The 15,559-nt window shown below is 46.9% G+C and overlaps 1 protein-coding gene and 1 long non-coding RNA gene across 51 annotated transcripts in view; one reads left to right on the top strand and one right to left on the bottom strand.

The window, feature by feature from the left end:
* APBB2 (amyloid beta precursor protein binding family B member 2) overlaps window positions 1-15,559 on the top strand; it is a 409,320-nt gene that overhangs the window by 305,678 nt on the left and 88,083 nt on the right. The gene's annotated exons all lie outside the window — the stretch shown is intronic.
* Window positions 1,656-14,686, bottom strand: LOC135970904 (uncharacterized). The gene is made up of 3 exons (XR_010586799.2): window positions 14,294-14,686; window positions 6,259-6,369; window positions 1,656-1,797 (listed from the first exon to the last, which is right to left on the bottom strand). It is a non-coding gene; the product is annotated as an uncharacterized lncRNA (long non-coding RNA).

Genomic DNA, 15,559 nt, shown 5'->3' with positions numbered 1-15,559 from the left:
AGCTGAAACAAGAAAGGGGAATGTCACTTAGCGCGACCTCAGTAGAAACGTGCATTGGGCTACACAAATGTTTTGCTACCCTGTGCATGTCCACAAATGACCACAAAAGCACCAGGAGTATGGACTTTGGAGTTACAAACAAACTTTAGCAAGTAGGTGAACTTGCAGATATGGAATCCGCACATGATGGGAATGGAGTGTATTTGCACTTGAGCTATTCGGAGGAAGGACTTTATTCAAGGCTCAGTGGCACTATTCTGAGTGGAGTCATCTACGAGGGCACATTTTAGGGTAGAGAGGACCAAACTAGTTCTGAATTGCCTCAGATACTGCCTAGGGAGCATGCTTATGGCAAACAGTTGTTAAAAACCATACACTTGTTTATTTATTTGAAAATCGCATTTTCCATATTGCAAATATACCTGTTACTATTTGAGACTGAACTATGTAACTTCACCATCAGCCCACAGCGTCCCAGCTCTGACCTTCCAGACTGGCGGGTACAGCCTACCTCCTGACTCCAGGCTCTTTCTGCTCCTCTCTTAGGATCAGCGTCTCCCCTAGAGCTCACGTGGCCTAGAGCTCATTTCCCAGCGAAATTCAGTGTTCCACTTCATGCGCACAGTTCGGTGTGCATTCCGGTTTTCCTCTGTGCTTACTCTGCAAATAACATTTCTCAGCTTTGCAGTAGCAGAAACGTAGTCTGTAGTGTAAATCAGCCATGTGGACCTCAGGACTTGCTTTCCAATCTTTTCCAAGACTCCTGCAGGGGATAACTAAAATACCACTCACACTTCCAAGGAGTAAGAACGGTTTCCCAGTAGCACAGACATCTGCTGCGTATCAGCAGGAATAGAAGTGGGATTCTGCCAGCCGAGCTTCTTGGCCTCGACTTCCATGGGCTCTTACTCAAACTCCGAGAAGGTGGGATGTGATTCTCATGTTTACTGCCACACACTCAGCTTTGCTTGGCGCTTGAGCATCTCCAGCAGCAGATTTGATGAAGTTCCCTTTTGTGTAACGTGTTCACTGTTCCACTAGGGGAATTTCCACGGTCACTCTCAGATCGTGATTCTTGGAGATACTTTTGGAATAACTGAGCTGTCCTTTTTTTTTTTTTTTTCTTTTTTGAGCTGGAATCTCACTCTGTCACCCAGGCTGGAGTGTAGTAGCGCGATCTCGGCTCACTGCAACCTCCGCCTCCCAGGTTCAAGCAATTCTCCTGCCTTAGCCTCCTGAGTAGCTGAGATTACAGGCGCCTGCTACCACACCCGGCTAATTTTTGTATTTTTAGTAGAGACGGAGTTTCACCATGTTGGCCAGGCTGGTCTCGAACTCCTGACCTGGTAATCTGCCCACCTTGGCCTCCCAAAGTGCTGGGATTACAGGCGTGAGCCACCGTGCCCGGCCACTGAACTGTCTTTGTAGGCCTTAGGCTGTGGTGGGTTAGGGATTTCTAGGAAGCATTGTGATTGGGGGAGTGGCTATGGGGATTTGACAGCAGCCCTATGTCAGACTGCCAGGGGTTTGGATTTAAGATGTCTCCTCCACAGGTTCCCATCCCACTCTTCCATAGACAATCTCTATTTCCTATTAAATAAGAAAGAGTATTTTGCAAAAGCATTTGGCTTTTTGAACAAACTCAATATTATTACCTTCTGTGCTTGTCTCGTATCGCCGAGTGCAGGAATAGTCCCAACTATACTCTCCAAAGCTTCTGCAGGCCTGTTCGATGTCTAGGGGGTCCAATTTAATGAGCAGGCCTTTGCAGCATCCCAGTGCTCTGAAGCTAAAAGTCTGCATAGGGGCAGAGGGAGGAGGGAGATGATGTCATGACGATGAGTTATCTAGATCCCACTGGTACCTAGAGAAGAAATTAGCACAAAGCTCTGCATGGAGGCTCAGCTGCAGCACAGGAATCCTTGTCCCGCTGGGTGTTGATCCAGGACCAGTGGGAGGCCCACTTATGAGGACTGCAGTCACAGTAACAGCTCAGGATGCACCTGTGTTGAGGTGCCCCAGGACCCTTGGATATGGGCTCCAGTCTGCAGGTTCCACGCCCCAGCAGCTTACGGTGGCGCTCCTGATAAGCCAGACATAGATTGAGTTGGGCAGAGTAAGCCCACAGGAAGGACTGGCCCTGTGGCCTACAGTGTAAGACACCTGGAGTTGGACATGGTACCTGACCCTACGTCTCCCAACTAAATGGATATTTTATATGACTTTTATATCACTAGGCATGGCTTAGGTCAGGATTTATCAATAATTTAGAGCTAATCATAATAAAGGTTGACACATTGCGTGCTTACCAGGTACCATTGTGAGCACTTTATACACGTGATACCATTTAGTGCTCCCAATACTCCTTAGAACGTGAGTACAGTCACCCCGCAGTACATGCGGACGATGGATGCCAGGACCCCCGAGTATACCAGATCTATGCATACTCAAGTCTCACAGTTGTCCCTCAGGAGCCCACGGATTCGAGAAGTCAAGCCTCTGTATACACGAATTCTGCATCCTGCAAATACTCTATTTTCAATCTGCATTTGCTTGAAAAAAATCTGTGTGGACCTACACAGTCCAAATAATCCATGTTGTTCAAGGGTCAACCCTATGTCTGTCGTTTCCATGTTAGAAAAGCCAAGACACAGGGGAAGGTCAGCAACTTGCCATGTGTCACACAGGAATTAAATAGGGAGCTGAGATTCAAATTGCGATCTCTGGCTTCAGAGTCCAGGCTGTATACAATTTTACTATTATTCTAGTAAAAACAACTGCTTCCCATAGGCTGTGCCAGGGTTCACAGCCCCTTGAATCCTCAGCAGTGCCTGCAAAGGCAGGATTATCCCTCCAGTGATGCAGATGAGGAAACTAAGGATGATGAATGTACTGAAGGCACAACTAGGGAGTGGTGGTCCAGGACCCCCAGCCAGGTCTGGCCCAGCCTTGCCGTGATACTTCAGTCTGTCTCAAGCTCAAGTGTCTTCATCTGACAAATATTTCTTGAGCATGCCATACATCCGGGGCCACTTTTGGATGGTGGGTGTACTGAGGTCCACAGAACAGGCCTGATTTCAAGGAGCCCCCTTTAGACTGAGCATTTCTGCTAATAGAACAGCTAATGTAGAGCAGAGAATGGGGAATCAAGACTAGGGCTGGGAGCTGGGCCCAGTGGCTCACGCCTGTAATCCTAGCACTTTGGGTGGCTGGAGCAGGTGGATCTGTTGAGCCCAGGAGTTGAAGACCAGCCTGGGTAGCACAGTGAGACCCCGTCTCTACAAAAAAGAGAAAATTAGCCGGGTATGGTAGTGCATAGCCTGTAGTCCCAGCTACTCAGGAGGCTGAGCCTAGAAGATTGAGGCTGCAATGAGCCATGATCTTACCGCTGCACTCCAACCTGGGCAACAGAACAAGACCCTCTCTCTAAAAATAAAAAAACGACCAGTGCACTTTGGGAGGCCGAGGCGACAGATCACCTGAAGTCAGGAGTTCGAGGCCAGTCTGGCCAACATGGTGAAACCCCATTTCTGCTAAAAAAAAAAAAAAAAAAAAAAAAATTAGCCAGGCATGGTGGTGGGTGCCTGCAATCCCCGCTGCTAGGGAGGATGCGGCAGGAGAATTGCTTGAAACTGGGAGACAGAGGTTGCAGTGAGCTGAGATTGCACCACTGCACTCCAGCCTGGGCATAAGAGCAAAACTCCGTCTCAAAAATTAAAAAAATCATAATACAAAAATAAATGACTAGAGCTGGGATCCCTCTGTTCCTAAGTTATGCCATTTTGCTAAACTGATGTCTTCTTCTGGAAAATCAAGGTAATAATCCACCTGAGAATTAAACCTCAGATCCAATCTAGCTCTGCTGTTTGCAGTGTGACATTAGACAATTCAACTAAGCTCCCTGAACCTCAGATTCTCGTTTAGAAAATAAGAGATACAGCACCTACTTTGTAGGGTTGTTGTGAAAACATGTTGTGCTATATGCTGTAAAGCATGCAGCTTGTGGCAAATGCTATGTAAATGTCAGCGCCTACCTTCATGCTTTCCCTGCCAAGACCAGACTTGTATATAAATCACTCATCACAGTGAGCCCTCGATAGTCACTGCTAGTATCATGATGATGATTTTAAGTGATTATCAGATTACATATGTCTAATGAGATATGCCTGCAAGTTCATGTTTAAGTAAACATACACATAATTTGTTCCATGACATTCTGGAAACGTTGGGCTACATATCTCAGTTGAACCCACCTTTGCTCAAATTTTCCATTGATAAAAATAGGACTCATAATGCCAGCCTGGTTCCTGGGCAGGAAATGACTAATGCAATTAACTGTTTCTGTACTAAATCACAACCCGGAGGCGTGTCTCTGGCATGAGTGAAGAATCTGCAAGGATCCTGGCTGTTACGATGCTGATTGTGAGACTCTGCCTGCATCATTGTTCGTCAGCCTGTGGTGGCCTAGGGATTGAAAATGAGTGGATTTCCTGCAGAGAGCAAACCCTCTCATTAGCCAACCTGAACATGCAGTAGACTGACACTTGCGTTTCTCTCTGTAAATTAATAAGTTGACATTCTGCTTGATGTTTTTAAATTTGTATGACTTGTTCGTGACGTGCTGATGATTGAACCCACTCAGCAGGTTAATGAGAGTCGCTGTGGGGCAGGCATTGCAAATAATTGCGATTGCATGGTGCACCGGCCTTTCTTTAGGAGCAGAAGCCCTTCTGTGTAAGGGCAAGAGCAGGGCCACTGTGCCAGGGGAGGCCCAGAGGCCTCAGCCCCACACTGGGCTCCTCTGCAGTTTGCCCCTGGACATAACAGTCCTAGACCTCTGGAGAACACTGTGGAGAGCAGTGCTGTGGCCTGGAGGGAGGAGGACGCAGCTAGCAGGCAGTTAGTTGGTTGCCTGGGCATTTCCTTTCCTCCATGGACCTCCTTGCCTCCAGTGATATGTTAGCAGGTGCTGGGTGATGGCGCCCCCTGGTGGACAGTTTGCCCAAGGGCACCCACACTACCGCAGGACTTTTGGTGCCTGCAGTGGGGGCTCCGCCAATGTGGGCTCTGAGGTAATTCTGAGGAGCCTCCGGACCAGCCTAAAGATATAAACCTAGAGCTGGTGGACTTTGAAGTACTCACTCTCTGTTGAGGGAGTATTTCCTTCTCAGGGTACTCCTAGGAGGCCTTGAATTCTTCGGGACCTCTTTAGAGTGGGGCTGGCCTCCCTGGGCTCTGGTGCCAGCCAGGTGTAGCTACTGGGTGCACCTATAAGACCGTGAGGAGGGGAGGAGGCGCGTTGTGCACACACGTGTCGGGGTGAGAGGTGTTAGGTGTGGCCTGGGGATGCCGGCCTCCCTCTCTCCGTCAGGAAAACCAGCATTGTTGCCGCACCTAGGAGGCAGCAAAGCACGGAGACAGGAATTTGTCGGTACACAAACTCGGGCCTCTCTGCCAGCTCCGCCATATGCTCATGGTTACCTGAAGTGTATACACCACTGTGTGTTTGTTGGCTGGGGCTGCCATAACAAAATACCACAGACGAGGTGGCTTCAACTACAGAAACGTTCTTTTCTTACAGTTATGGAGGCTGGGAGCCCAAGGTCACTGTGACAGCAGGGTTGACTTCCCCTGGGGCCGCTCTCGTGGGTTTGTGCTGGCTGCCTTTTTGTTCTGTCCTTACATGGCCTCTTCTCTGTGTGGGGGCCTCCCTACTGTCTCTTCCTCCTCTTATAAGGATACCCCCCCCACACACACACACACAGCACGCACACACCACATACACACACACACACACACACACACCTGGGCACAGTGGCTCACACCTGTAATCCCAGCACTTTACAGGGAGGTGGAGTGCTGAGGTGAGCAGATGGCTTGAGCCCAGGAGTTCCAGACCAGCCTGGGCAACATGGTGAAACTCCATTTTTACAAAAAAATCCCCACCTTTTTAAAATTAACAGGCATGGTGGTGCACACATGTAGTCCCATCTACTCAGGGGAGGCTGAGCCCAGAAGGTGAAGGCTGCAGTGAGCTAAGATCACGCCACTTCACTCCAGCCTGGGCAACAGAGCAAGACCCTGTCTAAAAAAAACAAAAAGGTCAGGCACGGTGGCTCATACCTGTAATCCCAACATTTTGGGAGGCCCAGGCGGGCAGATCACCTGAGGTCAGGAATTCGAGACCAGCCTGACCAACATGGCAAAACCCCATCTCTACTAAAAATACAAAAATCAGCCAGGCTAGGTAACACGCACCTGTAATCTCAGCTACTTGAGAGGCTGGGACAGGATCGTTGCTTGAACTCAGGAGGCAGAGGTTGCAGTGAGCCGCTGTACTCCAGCCTGGGTGACAGAGTGAGACTGTGTCTAAAAAAAAAAAAGAAAGAAAGAAAAAAAATAACAAAGCATTATCAGTCCGATTGGAGTAGAGTCCCACTCTTAAGAGCTCATTTAACTTAATTACTGCATGAAAGACCCTTTCTCCAAATACAGTCACATTGGGGGTTAGGACTTCGGCATAGGAATTGGGGAGGGGACACAATTCAGTCTTAACAACTACCCTGTACCTCAGTTTCCTCATCTGTGAAATGGCAATAATAATATCTGCCTCATGTGCTGTTATATGGATTAAGTTGATTAAATAAGATATGTAAAAGGAAGTCTCTAGCTGAGTCCCTTGCATGTATGTCTATCTGTACCTAGATCCATCTACATATACTCATATAGACAGGCATACATGCATGTATATACACATATTTACATATATATGCATATATACCCGTGTGCACACATATACACGCATATGTACATGTATATACACACATTCTTAATAAGTGCACATGCGGGATACTCCTTTCTACCACCTCTGTTTTAGGAAACCTTAAATTTGCCAGGAGTCTGTTTGCTTATCTCAAAAATGGGAGAGAGGAGACCATGTGGCCTAATGGAAAAGACATCTCACTTTGGGTCGAAAGATTGAGGGTTCAAGTCCTTTCATGGTCAAAATGTTTCCAATGCATTGTGTGGACAGTTAAAAAAGATGCAGAGTCCCTCTTTCACTGGGTTCACTGGGTTGTGAAAATGGAACTAAATTAAGTTAGGTAACTTATAATAAAGCACCTGTGGTTACATCAGAACGTTTTAAATGGAAGTTTCCTTCCTGGTTGTTGAAACTCTGAAATCCCCTTAACTAAGTACTGGTGGGAATTTTTTTTTGTTTTTTTGGTTTTTTTTTTTTGAGACAGGTTTCACTCTGTCACCCAGGCTGGAGTGCAGTGGCGCACCTCAGCTCACTGTAGCCTCTGCCTCCCAGGTTCAAGCGATTTTCCTGCCTCATCCTTTCACTTCCGCCTTACCTCCTGTAGCTGGCACTACAGGCATGCGCCACCATGCCCAGCTAACTTTTAAATTTTTTGTAGAAACAGGGTCTTGCCATTTTGCCCAAGCTGGTCTCCAACTCCTGGGCTCAAGCAGGAGCCACCTCAGCCTCCCAAAGTGCTAGGATTATAGGTGTGAGCCACTGTGCCCAGCTGAGAATGCTTTTAAGTTAACAATGAATACTTAGAAACCATGCTTAGAATACATTGAAGACATTATTTCATTGCCGTGCAAAAATGTGTATCTTGTGTCTTAAAAGGAAAGCATGTTGATGTCATGACTTTAATGCTACACAAATGTATGCCTTAAATTAGAAGCCAAATCCAGGCCCCTCCAGGACAGTGGCACCCTCCCTAGCTCCAGCATGGCCTCAGACCACTGACCTTTGTCAAACTCATTCCCCCTTCCCCACTCGAGCCACATGAGGGGTCAGGAAGGTGTCTAGGCTGCTGCTCTGGACCATCGTACCCTTACCAAAGAGATCCCTTAGTGCAGAGGAGTGAGGAGCTTTGGCTTCCCCTGAATAAGCGTGAGGAAGCAAAGATTCCCCAGCAATAGCTAAAGTAGATGCCGAATCTCATCTCAGCCCCCACTGGAGTGAGACTGCCTTCGTGCATTCTCTCTAGCACATCAGTGGTTCCTATAAATCTCGACATGATTGCTTTTCTCAAGGTTGCTTTGTGGCAAGTCTGCAAGTGCTTTCTCTGACAGAGAGAGGACGTTAGGAATAGACATCGCAGGCAGGAGCTGACTTGGGAATGGCCCAGGGGAGAACAAGTGAAGATGCATCTGCTTTGAAAGAATCCTTTCATTTTCTTTTAAGGACTTGAAATCAGGGAAGCTTTACATCCCGGGAACTCGCACGGCTCCGTGCTGTGTGTGAAGGATTGTGAGGCCGCTGATCAACTACGTTGCCTCTTTCCCCTTCCTTGCGTCAAATAATGTAGCATTCATTTTGTGTGACTGCGTGTGCACTGGGTGTTTCCCAGCTGCAGGGGATGGGGTTAGTGTTCCTGGCCCTGTGAGCAGAGACAGAGGTGACCTGGGCTGGGAACCGCCCTTCACGAAGGGACTAGCCAGTAGTGGGTGGCGGGCAGGCAAGGAGATGGATATCGTGGGCAATATTTTAATTATGGGTCAATCCTTAGTGCCTGGCACGTAGTAAGTGCTGCATGGGGTTAGCTATGATTATGACCATCCTCTTTGTAGAAGGGCCTGTCAGAAGTTAACATCAGGGGAGCTTTTCCAGTTATGTGTCTTGCTCTGAAAAATAGGAAGGGGGAAAGTTAAGTAAATGGCACTAGTGGGCCCAGGGCCTCAAAGGGCCATGCATCGTGTTTTCTGCCTGAGTGCTCACTGTGTTGTAGACAGTCCGGGAAAATGGCAGAAACAGCTAAAGCGCTCACGGGGACCAGTGTAGAAATGCTCTCTGGGTCCTCCCTGGCCACCGTGGTCTCTGCCATGTCTCTGCCATGCTGAATAATGAATCACGCTGATTCCTTGCTTCAGCCCGATGGAGAACTGGGTCAAGCTTCACTCCAGAGAATCCCCAGACACCTCTCTGGCAGAACCCACTAACATCTTAGATTTGAAAAGCATTTCAGTATTTCCAAAAAAAAGCAATAGCAAAGCCTAGTTATATTTCAAACCGTACACATAATGACGGTGATCTCCTCTCTTCCTGCCTGTAATGACCACAAATGCCGGTTTACTAAAGACTTCTCTATTACGGAGGCAACATCCAAGAGGTATTTTGAACCTTGAAAAGCTTGCATATTTTTTTGTATGGACTCTGTGAAAGTTGTTTTAGGTCACAGTCCTTTGCTCACTGACTACCTTATTTATTTATTTATTTATTTATTTATTTATTTATTTATGAGATGGAGTCTCACTCTGTCGCCCAGGCTGGAGTTGCAGTGGCGCCATCTCGGCTTACTGCAACCTCCGCCTCTCAGGTTCAAGCAATTCTCCTGCCTCAGCCTCCCAAGTAGCTTGCACTACAAGCTTATGCTACCACACCCTGCTAATTTTTGTATTTTTAGTAGAAATGGGGTTTTGCCATGTTGGCCAGGCTGGTCTCAAACTCCTGACCTCAAGTGATCTGCCTGCCTCAGCCTCCCAAAGTCCTGGGATTACAGGAGTGAACTAATGCACCCGGCCCAGCTGCCTTATTTCTCAGTGAAACCTGGGCGGTGAAAAGGCCCCGGGCTGCAGGCAGAAATCAGACCTGTTGCTGTTTCTACTGGCTGCAGTAACTGTGGGAGATGACAGAGGGCTCTTCTTAACTCTTAGGGAAATATCACAAAACATGGGCTATCAAATATAACAAATGTACCCTAAGTGTACATTATTCTGTCCACCAATGTGAAATAAATAGTATGTGGGCCATATGATTATTAAAAAGGTTCTTCTTCATAGTCACATATAGCAGGAATACATGGCTTTTTTCCACCTGACCCCCAGAACACAGATAGAAAAGGTCTCCATAGAGCAGCTCTGCAGCGTAGGCAGCAGCCAGGATCACCATGTTCCTAGGATCTAGCAAGACAGGCTGGAATCCCATATCCTGCAGTGGTGTGTGTATCCTCCCCAAAACCCTGCCAGTTACCTGTGGCTTCTATTTCTCTCATGTTGAATCCATGTTCTCTACATTGAAACTTTTGCATGTTCCTTTTTCTCTTCCAACGTTCTCCTTTAATTCCCCTGACAACATCAGCCATCTCTGTAAGAGGCCCTTTGCTGATGCATCAAGGATAATATCAGAGGGGCTTACACCAAAATCAGTGTCTTGCATCTTTTTTTTTTTTTTTTTTTTTTTTTGAGATGGAGTCTCGCTCTGTTGCCCAGGCTGGAGTGCAGTGGCACGATCTCGGCTCACTGCAACTTCTGCCTCCTGGCTTCAAGCAAGTCTCCTGCCTTAGCCTCCCGAGTAGCTGGGATTACAGGCGCCTGCCACCACGCCCAGCTAATTTTTGTATTTTTTTTAGTAGAGATGGAGTTTCACCATGTTAACCAGGCTGGTCTCAAACTCCTGACCTCAGGTGATCTGCCCACCTTGGCCTCCCAAAGTGCTGGGATTACAGGCGTGAGCCACTACACCCGGCCCATTTTTTAATTTTATTATTGCTTTTTTTAGAGATGGAGTATCGCTCTCTCACCTAAGCTGTAATAAAGTGGCTTGATCCTAGCTCACTGCAGCCTCGAACTCCTGAGCTCAAGTGATCCTCCCACCTCAGCCTCTCTAGTAGCTGGGATGACAGGTATGCACCACTGTGCCTAGCTAATTAAAAAAATTTTTTTTTACAGACCATGTCTCACTTTGTCACCCAGGCTTGTCTTGAACTCCTGGCCTCAAGTGATCCTCCTGCATCAGCCTCCCAAGTAGTTGGGATTATAGGCATGAGCACAATCCACTGTGCCTGGCCAGTTTTTTGTATTAAAAACTGGGTGTTGGGTCCAGTGGGGTGGCTCACGCCTGTAATCCCAGCACTTTGGGATGCCAAAGTGGGAGGATCACTTGGGCTCAGAAGCTTGAAACCAGCCTGGGCAACATGGCGAGATCTTTACTCTACAAAAAATAAAAAATTAGCAGAGTGTGGTGGTGGACGCCTGTAGTCCCAGCCACTTGGGAGGCTAAGGTGGAAGGATTGCTTGAGCCTGGGAGGTCAAGGCTGTAGTGAGCCATGATTGTACCACTGTACTCTAACCTCGGTGACAGAGTGAGACCCCGTCTTAGAAAAGAAAAAAAAAAAACCTGGGTCAGACTTTCTCACCTTCACAAGTCATTCAGTCCTGCCTGTCGGCTCAACTGCCAGCCACCTGGAAGTTGTGCAGCCCTTTCTTGCCCCTCCCTACTTCCCTGTACCCGTTTCTTCTGTTCACCCTTAAATTCCTGATCATTTCGACTGTAGAGCCATTTAACCGTTTTCCTCATCCACTAACCAAAAGCGGACTGTGATGCTAACTAGAAAGCTTTTGCTAGCCCTGATGTGTATACACACATAAAATACGTGTTGATGTCTTGACAAGTGAGCACTCTGCTATCTAACTCTCTTAAAGTACAGTACATCTATACTTAACATTATTAGTGAGTTCTCAGAAACTCCAACTTCAAGAGAAATGATGTATAAGGAAAGCAGATTTTTTTCTCATCAACATTATAGCAAAACAGCATTGAAAGAAGTTGAAGGAAACAACCTTATTCAAGGTAGGTCATTTTGCTTAAAGTCACAGTTTTTAAAAACCTATCAACGATGTTAAGTGAAGATTTACTGTACTTTGTATTTTTACAGCTTTTGGAAAACTGGTGAGAGCTTTGGACCATCTTTCCGTCACATACACACACATAATTTTGGATATATTTTCAGGGTGTTTAGAACTTCCTGAAGCCCATCCATGGATCTCCCAGGTCCGTGAACCCTTAATAAAATCCCTGAAGTGTGTCTGGGTGTGGTGGCTCACGCCTGTAATCCCAGCACTTTGGGAGGCTGAAGTGGGCAGATCACTTGAGGTCAGGAGTTGGAGACAAGCCTGGCCAACATGGTGAAACCCCATCTCTACTAAAAATACAAAAATTCGCTGGGCATGGTGATGGACACCTATAATCCCAGCTGCTCAGGAGGCTGAGGCACAAGAATCGCTTGAACTTGGGAGGCGGAGTTTGCAGTGAGCCGAGATCGTACCACTGCACTCCAGCCTGGGAGACAGAGAGAGACTCAGTCTCAAAAACAAAACAAAACAAAAAAGCCAGGCTCATGCCTGTAATACCACAGCACTTTGAGAGGCCGAGATGGGTGGATCACCTGAGGTCAGAAGTTTGAGACCAGCCTGGCCAACATGGTGAAACCCCGTCTCTACTAAAAATACAAAAAAATAGCTGGGTGTGGTGCCGGGTGCCTGTAATCCCAGCTACTCGGGGAGGCTGAGGCAGAAGAATGGCTTGAACCTGGGAGGCAGAGGTTGCAGTGAGCCGAGATCGTGCCACTGCACTCCAGCCTGGGTGACAAGAGCAAGACTCTGTCTCCAAAAAAAAAAAAACCCTGAAGTCAGCTGATAAGATGGAGCCTGCCCTTCTGAAGAGGACAGAGCATCCCCCACCCCCACCAGGCTCTGCATCTCTCCCTGTCCCCCACCACCTAGGGGTATCCTTAGCGTTGCTCAGTCATTAATTGTAAAAACAAAACTAGATTGGTATAGCTGGCAATGATGTGTCAGGACTGGGGAATCAGAGACCTTGAGAAAATAGTGGTCACCTTTTCTCACCTATTTCCTTTGGGCCAGGCCCTTTGCAAGATTCTTAATCTAAGCCATCCCATTTCATCTTGCCAGGACCCTATGAGGTCCATCCTGTTATCCTCACAGCAACAGATGAGGAAAATGAGGCTCACCAAGATTGAGTAACCTGGGTCACACTGCTAATAAGTGGCTGACCTGAGATTTCATCCCAGAGTTAGTGGCTTGAACACCTGGGCCCCAAGCCACTCTGCTCTGGGCCCCTTCTCCCATAGTTGCACCTTACTCTTATTGATCCATGCCCACAGAGCTGTGTGACCTTGGATGTGGCCATCAAACAAATATGCCCTTCCAGTTTTTTGAAATACTATGTAGGGCAGAGTGTTTGGTCTATTTGGCCCATTGATAATAAGTCTCCGGTGCCTGGCATATGGTAGGTGTCATAAATATTTGTTGAATAAATGAATTAATCTGTCCTGCAAGGCTCAGCTCAATTTCATGTCTTTTAAGAAGCTGTCCGTCACTAACTCTGAATTAAAAAAAAAAAAAAAAAAGCCCAGGCTCAGTGGCTCACACCTGTAATCCCAGCACTTTGGGAGGCCGAGACGGGTGAATCACTTGAGATCAGGAGTTGGAGACCAGCCTGGCCAACATGGTGAAACCCTGTCTCTACTAAAAATACAGAAAATTAGCTGAGCGTGGTGGCACACGCCTGTAATCACAGCTACTTGGGAGGCTGAGGCAGGAGAATTGCTTGAACCCAGGAGGCAGAGGTTGCAGTGAGCCAAGGCGCTGCCACTGCACTCCAGCCTGGGCAACACAGTGAGACTCCATCTCAGAAACAAAAAACAAAACAAAATAAAAAACTCTCCTTCCATGAGCTCCCAACCCATGCTTGTGCCTCAGTGCACCTTCATGGTCTGTGCTATAGATTGCTGCTATGTGTCTGCTGTGTCACAAGCTTCTCAAGAGCAGGAACTTATCTACTCTCAGATACTCTCAGTTAACTCAGATGTATCTACAGGGAAGAAAGGACACTCATCTCTGTAGGTCCTCCAGGAACTAGTCACTCAGTAAATGTTATCAGCGCAAATACACAGTTGTTATTGTGCTATCGGATAATTAGGCTTGAATGGTAAGTAATTCCCATAGATGACTGTTAATTAGGATTACATTTGTAGTAATTTGTAGTGTTGGGCCACATTTTAGCTTTTTGATGTGAACTTTTTTAGTTTTTTAACATCTGTAACTTAATGTTGTTCTATGTTCTGGTACCATTTACCTTTTGGTCACTATCCCTCAACAGTCACAGAGCAGTGGCTGTGCCCTGGGTGTTGGATATGCTCCTTAGTGGACATGAGCTCATTTTACCACTGTCTTTTTTGGTCCTGTACCCCGAGGCCAACTCGCCTGGCTAGAGGCAAGGCCTGTATCCCACAGCTCACTGGCTCCCAGCCCCTGGTCTCACCCCTCACTGCATCCCCTGCCCCTCCTGGTCCCTGGAGGAGATCCCCCAGTTTTTTGACAGCACGCTCTCATTTTGCTGCCTGCATTAAAGCCCAGAGGAAGGAAAAGGACAGAAACCTAGAAATTCAGCAAGGGAAAAGAGAAATGGAAGACTGGGGAAAACAAAAATCGAAATAATAGTATCTTCTGGAACCAGAGAGAACAAAGTACATACCTGCTGAGGGCCTACAATGTCCCAGCCACTTGCTCTTCTTCATTTCCTTATCACTGTTCAACTGAGTAACCTTAGATGCCTGGAGGCTGAGCATCCACCAGTTGGAATACAGTTTGAACTGAGGACCATCTGGTCATAGATACCCAGGCTTTGCTCTGTGTTCTGCTCCACAACGCACATTTTAAGGAGAGGTCCTCTGCAAGAAGATGGCTGTATTATAAAACTCAGAGATACAAGCTCCACACAAGATAAGTTTTACAACTAAGATAGGATGACTCGATTCCACTGTGGAAGAAGAGAGAACAAATGGGAGAGAAGGGGGCCCAGGTCAAAAGCTGTGTCCCTTCTGGGTCAGCCATGACCCAGATCCCTTAAATGCCCATAGTAACTAACAACAATAACAGAAGCAGCAGCAAACTTGAATTTAGCCCAGTTAATCCTCACAACATTTGATAGGTTGTTGTGAGACAAGTTATTTTTAGTACCCACGTTTTATAACGAGGACATTGAGACACAGACAGGTTAACTAACTCACCCAAGGTCAAAAATGGTAAGAGGCAGCCCTGGGATTTGAACCTAGATTTTACTTTCAATCTGAGGAACCACATAACTTTGGGTAAAGAAAGGAGCCATCTGTCTATAGCAGTAGTTCTCAAGGTGTGGCTCCCGGATCACAGCTTCAGTATCATCTGAGAGCTTGTTAGAAATAGAGACTCTTGGGTCCTAGCCAGACCTACTGAATCAGAAACTCTGGGGAAGGGGTCCAGTGTTCTCTGTGTGTGTGTTTCTTTTTTTTTTTTTTTTTTTTTTTTTGAGATGGGGTCTCACTCTGTTGACCTCAAGTGGTCCACCCACCTCAGCCTCCCAAAGTGCTGGGATTACAGGCATGCGCCACCGTGCCCGACCTGTTATGTGTTTTAAGAAAGCCCTCCAGGTCATATATTCATATGTATCATGGTCTACAGTATATCTCTACATGCTGGCTTTGGCTGAAATCTATTAAACTAGAGAAATCCTTAAAATCCACTAATAGAAAAGAGTAAAAGTTTATCAATAATAATAATAATAATAAAAGCCAGATGCTGTGGCAAATGCCTATAGTCCCAGCACTTTGGGAGGCCAAGGTGGGTGGATCACCTGAGGTCAGGAGTTTGAGACCAGCCTGGCCAACATGGTGAAACCTCATCTTTACTAAAAAGACAAAAAATTAGCAAGGCGTGATGGCACATGCCTGTAATCCCAGCTACTCAGGAGGCTGAGGCAGGA

This window comes from Macaca fascicularis, chromosome 5, assembly GCF_037993035.2.
Source record: "Macaca fascicularis isolate 582-1 chromosome 5, T2T-MFA8v1.1".
NCBI lineage: Eukaryota > Metazoa > Chordata > Mammalia > Primates > Cercopithecidae > Macaca > Macaca fascicularis.
Note: the sequence above shows the minus strand (reverse complement) of the source record. Positions and strands in the feature narration are given on the sequence as shown.